Source organism: Nycticebus coucang, chromosome 19 (genome assembly GCF_027406575.1).
Source record: "Nycticebus coucang isolate mNycCou1 chromosome 19, mNycCou1.pri, whole genome shotgun sequence".
NCBI classification, from domain to species: Eukaryota; Metazoa; Chordata; class Mammalia; order Primates; family Lorisidae; genus Nycticebus; species Nycticebus coucang.
In genome coordinates, this window is record NC_069798.1 from 45636425 (window position 1) to 45643191 (window position 6767).

At 42.7% G+C, this 6767-nt stretch overlaps 1 pseudogene across 1 annotated transcript; it reads left to right on the top strand.

The window, feature by feature from the left end:
- Nucleotides 1-579: 579 nt before the first annotated feature.
- On the top strand, nucleotides 580-3156 carry LOC128571709 (heterogeneous nuclear ribonucleoprotein A1-like; annotated as a pseudogene). The gene is made up of 3 exons (XR_008375951.1): nucleotides 580-633; nucleotides 2045-2335; nucleotides 2523-3156. The product of XR_008375951.1 is annotated as a heterogeneous nuclear ribonucleoprotein A1-like (transcript).
- Nucleotides 3157-6767: the final 3611 nt, after the last annotated feature.

The following is a 6767-nucleotide window of genomic DNA, read 5'->3' on the forward strand; positions in this document are numbered from 1 at the left end:
TTCTATCTGACACATGATTTATCTGCCCTTCCAGGCCCTACCTAGGCAGCTAGAAACTCACCTGTGGGTTCCCTCAGCACCTCATTAGTACACACAGGTGGAGTCCAGTGTAGACATTTCCTCTCTCCCATTAGCCTGGAGCCCTGCAAAGTGTCTGGCACCTTGTAAGCCCCTTGGTGATCTGTTTGTCAATGCTTTTCTCTTGATGCCCTTGCTGCTGAGGAGGCAGGAATTGGGCTCCCCTTGTTTGCATCTTGACTTGTCTTTGGCAGATTTGGGGGTGGGGGCGTGACACATGGCATCCCTGTTCCCCAGCCCTCATAGCTCCTGCAGCCAGTTCCTCTTGCTTCTTTGGAGTCAGGAGGTGGATGTGTGGGTTTTATACTCAGAAAAGGCACGGACCTATAGTTCTAGGCACTTTCCCAGAAACTTGAGCCTGACTCCAGGATTGCACCCTCCCAGGTTCCTCTGGGTCACAGCTAGTCTCTGCATTTCCTGGAGGCTTCTTGGTGCCAGGGCCAGAAATGGGCTAGGGATGGCCGAGGGACTGAGGAATAGGTGATAGGCAGGTTCGTTCCCATGCAGACTTTGGAGAAGAACCGAAGAAAAAAGCCATTTGTGCAGTGCCTGCGGGTACCTGCCCAGAGCACCTGCCCAGTTTTTTGTCCCTTTGCCTACCAAGAGCCATCAGCAACACTTGACCTAGGGCAGCGGTTCTCAACCTGCGGTTCGCGACCCCTTGCGGGTTGAAGAACCCTTTCACAGGGGTCACCTAAGACCATCGGAAAACTCAGATATTTACATTACGATTCATAACAGTAGCAAAATTACAGTTATAAAGTAGCAACAAAAATAAAACCATAAAAATAATTTTATGGTTCCTCCACAACGTGAGGAACTGTATTAAAGGGTCACAGCATTAGGAAGGTTCAGAATCACTGACCTAGGGGCCTTGATACTTTTTCAGTTTTCTTCTCATGGATTTGCTTTAAACGACTGAATCAATCTCTTTCTCTCTCTCTCTGCATTTGGAAAATTGATTGATCAAAACCTTTTCACAAAATCCAGTGGTGGCTTTAAGTCCCTTGATGTTAATCATTGCTAATCTTTAAATCTGTGTCGAATTTCTTCATGTTCTTTTCTTGTGTTCCTAAGGCAATAAAACCATATTACAGTCAGAAAACAGAAAAAAAAAGTCGTCTACTCATAATCTCACCATTGTGACGACCATGTGGGTGTATTCTCCCCACGTTACTGTCTCTGCTTAGCTAAAGTCAGAGTTCTATTTTTTGTTTTTTGTTTTTTTTCCTTTAACAAACACTGTGCTATAGCACGTTCCCCTTGAAATTCTGTAAATCAATCTAGTGCCTATTGAATAATAAAGAGTGCGATTTTTCAAAAAATACCCCTCATTTGCTTTATTTTTTTGAGACAGTCTCAAGCTGTCAACCCTTGGCTTAAGCTGTCGACCTTGGGCTTAAGCGATTCTTTGCCTCAGCTTCCCAAGTAGCTGGGACTATAGGTGCCTGCCACAATGCCCAGCTATTTTTGGGTTGTACTTGTTTGGCAGGTCAGGGCCAGGTTCAAACCTGCCATCTCTAGTGTATGTGGCTGGCACCTTAGCCGCTGAGCCCCCTCATTTGTTTTATTCTAAACTTTTGCTTCTAGTTGAGGTGGTCATTTTAAAAAAAAATTGTTTTGGTGGCTTGCCTGTAGCACAGCGGTTATGGTGCCAGCCACATACTCTGGGGGCTGGAAATTTCAAACCCGGCCCAGGCCAGCTAAACAATGACAACTACAAACAAAAAATAGCCAGGTGTTGTGGCAGGCACCAACAGTCCCAGCTACTTGGAAGGTTGAGGCAAGAAAATCTCTTAAGCCCAAGAGTTAGAGGTTGCTGTGAGCTGTGACATTATAGCACTCTACAGGAGGCAACATAGTGAGACTCTGTCTCAAAAAAAAAAAAAAAAGTTGGCTTTCTGCCTGTGGATGCTGCCAAGGAAGCATCGTTAAAGTCTCTCTTCCCACTGCCGTCATCTCTAAGTCTCCTAAAGAGCCCAAACAGCTGCGGAAGCTATTCATTGGAGGGCTGAGCTTTGAAATGACTGATGGGAGTCTGAGGAGCCATTTTGAGCTATGGGGAATGCTCACAGACTGCGTGGTAATGAGAGATCCAAACACCAAGTGCTCCAGGGGCTTCAGGTTTGTCACATACGCCACCGTGGAGGAGGTAGATGTGTAGAATGCAAGGCCACACAAAGTGGATGGAAGAGTCGTGGAACCAAAGAGAGCTGTTTCCAGAGAAGATTCTCAAAGTCCTGGTGCCCACTTAACTGTGAAAAAGATCTTTGTGGGTGGCATTAAAGAAGATACTGAAGAACATCACTTAAGAGACTATTTTGAACAGTATGGGGAAAATAGAAGTGATTGAAATCATGACTGACCGAGGCAGTGGCAAGAAGACGGGCTTTGCTTTTGTTACGTTTTATGACCATGATTCTATGGATAAGATTGTCATTCAGAAATACCACACTGTGAATGGCCACAGCTGTGATGTAAGGAAAGCCCCGTCAAAGCAAGAGATGGCTGGGGCTTCATCCAGCCAGAGAGGTCAAAGTGGTTCTGGAAACTTTGGTGGGGGTCGTGGAGGTGATTATGGTAGAAATGACAACTTTGGCTGTGAAGGAAACTTCAGTGGTCATGGTGGCTTTGGTGGCAGCCGTGGTGGCAGTGGATATGGTGGCAGTGGGGATGGCTACAATGGATTTGGTAATGATGGAAGCAATTTTGGTCGTGGAAGTTACAATGATTTTGGCAATTACAACAATCAGTCATCAAATTTTGGACCCATGAAGGGACGAAATTTTGGAGGCAGAAGCTCTAGCCCTTATGGTAGCGGTGGCCAATACTTTGCCAAACCATGAAACCAAGGTGGCTATGGTGGCTCCCGTAGCAGCAGTAGCTATGGCAGTGGCAGAAAGTTTTAATTATTCCCAGGAAACAAAGCTTAGCAGGAGAGGAGAGCCAGAGAAGTGACAGGGAAGCTACAGGTTACAACAGATTTGTGAACTCAGCCAAGCACAGTGGTGGCAGGGCCTAGCTGCTACAAAGAAGACATGTTTTAGACAATACTCATGTGTATGGGCAAAAAACTCGAGGACTATATTTGTGACTAATTTGTATAACAGGTTATTTTAGTTTCTGTTTTGTGAAAGTGTAAAGCATTCCAACAAAGGGTTTTAATGTAGATTTTTTTTTTGCACCCATGCTGTTGATTGCTAAATGTAATAATCTAATCACAATGCTGAATAAATGTCTTTTTTTTTTTTTTTTTAATGTGTAAAGTTAGTCTACTCTGAAGCCATTTTGGTAAACTTTCCAAAAGTGTGAAGCTAGAATTCCTTCAGGGTGATGCCAGGTTCTATTTGAAATTCATTTACAACCTGCTTGGGTGAAGAAGCCATTGTCTTCAGAAACCTTATTGTAGTTGAACTGAGGGTTACTGTTGTGACCTGAAGCTCACCATTTATAGGGGTCATCCAGGGAAAATCATGGAATTATTGGTTATAATGGTGATTGTTGGCATATCCTGTGCAATATATCTAAATTGAATAATGGTACCAGATAAAATTACAGATGAGAATGAAGCTTGTGTATCTACCATTATCATATGTAATCAATAAACGATTTCATCTCTTGAAAAAAATAATTGTGTTGGCTTTCTCTTCCCATTCTCAGCTCTGAATCCTTCATTTAGCTGTCTTTGTCCTGGAGATTCCTGGAGAGTTCCCACCTCTTTCAAGGCTTTCCTGTGGTTACCCTGCCCAGAAGGCACAAAAGTAGCTTCCTAAGCATATTTAACAGGTCAGACTTCAGATCCATGCTCTGGACATCCGTCCTTTTGCACTGTTACGGTAGGTAGCAGGGCGACAGTCAGGTCTGGGTCCATGCTGGTGAGACCTGAGGAATGAATGTCTGGGCCACTGTAAATGGTTCCTGACTTACGGCAGAGAAAGTGCAACTCATCTGCAAGTGGCTTGGCAGGTGAGCAATGGTTTTCTCAAGATCTTTGAAGGAAAAAAAAGAAAAAATAAATTAAGGGTTGTAGAGAAGTCTTTAACAACTACAGGAACTGAAGGAGTGGTGAATACACAAAACCATGTATGGTGTATTTGGGAGGAAATGTAAGGGATTGTCAAGGGTAATTTTTATTAATTTGATTTTCTACTTTTGCTCTGACTTTAGAAGACATGACTTCATAATTTGGGGGAATGACCTAAGCCAAGTTGGGTGGCTTTTCAGTATTTGTCACGAGCTTCCAGTAGCTTCTAAAAATGGGAAGCACATAGGGGCAATTCGTCTCCTCCCAATTTGACCCCAAAGTGTTATGTCATAACAAAAGCAAGTGCTAGGATTCAGGACCCACTATCCCAAAATATGGGGGTTTGGCATTTGTGCAAACCACAGGAAAAGGTCACTCACACATTCTCCCGCCTTTCTCCTCTGATATTAGCCCATAAAGTCCTCATTTGAGAGGTGCCTTCTCTACACTTGGAGAAAAGGAGCCAAAGACAGTGACGCCAAGAAGAATCTGAACAAACAGGCCTTGCCGAGTTTTCCTAGTTTACTACAGATCAGATCCTTCTATGCTTGAAATCACATTTCTCCATGACTGTCTACATTTCATTAAACCTGATCATAAATATCCACAGATTTCCCTGTTTCTTTGGGTCCTCCTGTGCCATTTAAATTTACAAAATGACTACATTCTTCTCTTGCTAATCTTTCTTTTGTTATAGGATCATCAGCCATGAACCCAGCAATGGCTAAGAAAAGATATTAGTGTTAGACCAAATTCTTCCAAAAGTAGACCTACTATTACAGGCATGTGTCAAGCCTTTTGTATGAGAAGTTCACTCAGAGGTGGGTGGAAAAAATATTCTGGTGGTAAAACCAGCCCAAACCTAGTGAGTCACCGACAGAGCCCTCCATGAAGTGGGAAAACCCAGAACAAATGGAGCTCAAGCTCTAGAGTGTTCTCCAGAGGGGCTGGGCTGCTGGGTTCTCAGACCTTGTTTCCAAGGGTACTGGGTGACATCTTTTTAGCTAACCACATTGACCATTCATTTCATCAATGAAAAATTAAAAATTATTCCTATCATCTTATACATTATTGAACTTTCTGACTTAAATTTTGAAATCAAGTGGTTAGTGCTTCAAATGCTAATGAACCACTCTTAGACTGTCGATGTAACTTATAGCTGGAGACCACCAAAATATACACCCACATGGAACTGGTTAAATAAAATTTGGCACAACCATCTGATGGAACACTGTGCTGCCAAAAGAAACAAATAAGCCAGATCTCCGGCCACTGCTGGGGAAAGGCCCCAACATACAGGGTTCAGTGGAAAGAATCAGGTGCAGATGTTGCTGCATTCTGCTTACATGGGAATGGAGAGGGTTTGTGTTTGCATTTGCTATAATTGCATCAAGAGATTCTGGAAGGATACAAGAGTCATTACGAAGTTTTCAGATACCCAAAAATCAAGAAATGGAAAAGTCCACATGCATAGAAACAAATAAAGCTCTCCCAGTAATACTGATAAGCCAAGCAAGTTGAAACTTGCAGGGGTGAACCAGAAAGGACGCTGTTGACTGTGTTTCTTGGAAGTGAAATAATGGATCATACCATGGTCTGTCTCAAAACTTTCATAGTAACCCATGTATACAAGAAACTGGTAAGCTACCTCTGGGGGTTGGAAATAGGCCAATGAGTAGGAATAGAAATAAGACTTTCACTGAACTACATTTTCTATTGTTTTATTCTAACCATGTGAATGTATTACTTATTCTGAGCAAATAAATACATAATTTTCACACACAAACATCATACTGTTCATACCAAAGCATTTTAATAGAAATTTCAACACAGACAACATGACCATAGTGCTCAGCTCTGTCCTCACTTTGTGGCAGCATTTGCCAAACAATGGGGCCAGAAACTCAGAATCACAGGATAAACTTATCTTGCTGCAAGATCTGGAATGAAAACAGGCTAAGACATATTCTGAGTTGCACACATCTTTGGGGAAAGCCCTCCTGGCTTGCTGTATACGTGTACGACCTACCACTGACCTTCCGTTCTGTGGTGCTGTCTGCATGCAGCATTATGTTAGGGCCAGGTCCTTTTGGGCCCCATCTGTGTGGGGATTTTGGATTTTCTAAAGCAAATTTCATTTGATCTCAGACTTCTGGAAAGGAGTATTATCCCTATTTGACAAGAAGAAAGTGGGGCTCAAAGGTCATGTGATTTGACTCGAGAGATTTTACTGAAACAACTTCTACGTCAATACTTTTACCCTGTTTCTGCATTTAGTTATTTAAGACAAGAGCTATCATGGTCTTGCTTTTGACTGTTTTTACTTACATACTGCCATTTATTTTATTTTATTTTTTGAGACAGAGTCTTATTATGTCGCCCTCGGTAGAAGTGTTATGGCATCACAGTTCACAGCAACCTCAAACTCTTGGGCTTAAGTGATTCTCTTGCCTCAGCTTCCCAAGTAGCTGGGACTACAGGTACCAGACGTATGGCTTTTTTTTGTTGTAGTTGTTGTTTAGCAGGCCTGGGTCAGATTCAAACCCCAGTATATGTGGGCAGTGCCCTAACCACTGAGCTATAGGCGCCAAGCCCATATTCCCATTTTTTTCCTGAAGGATTTAGGGAAAAAACCCTTTATTACATTAAAGGAAGATTGGTGAAG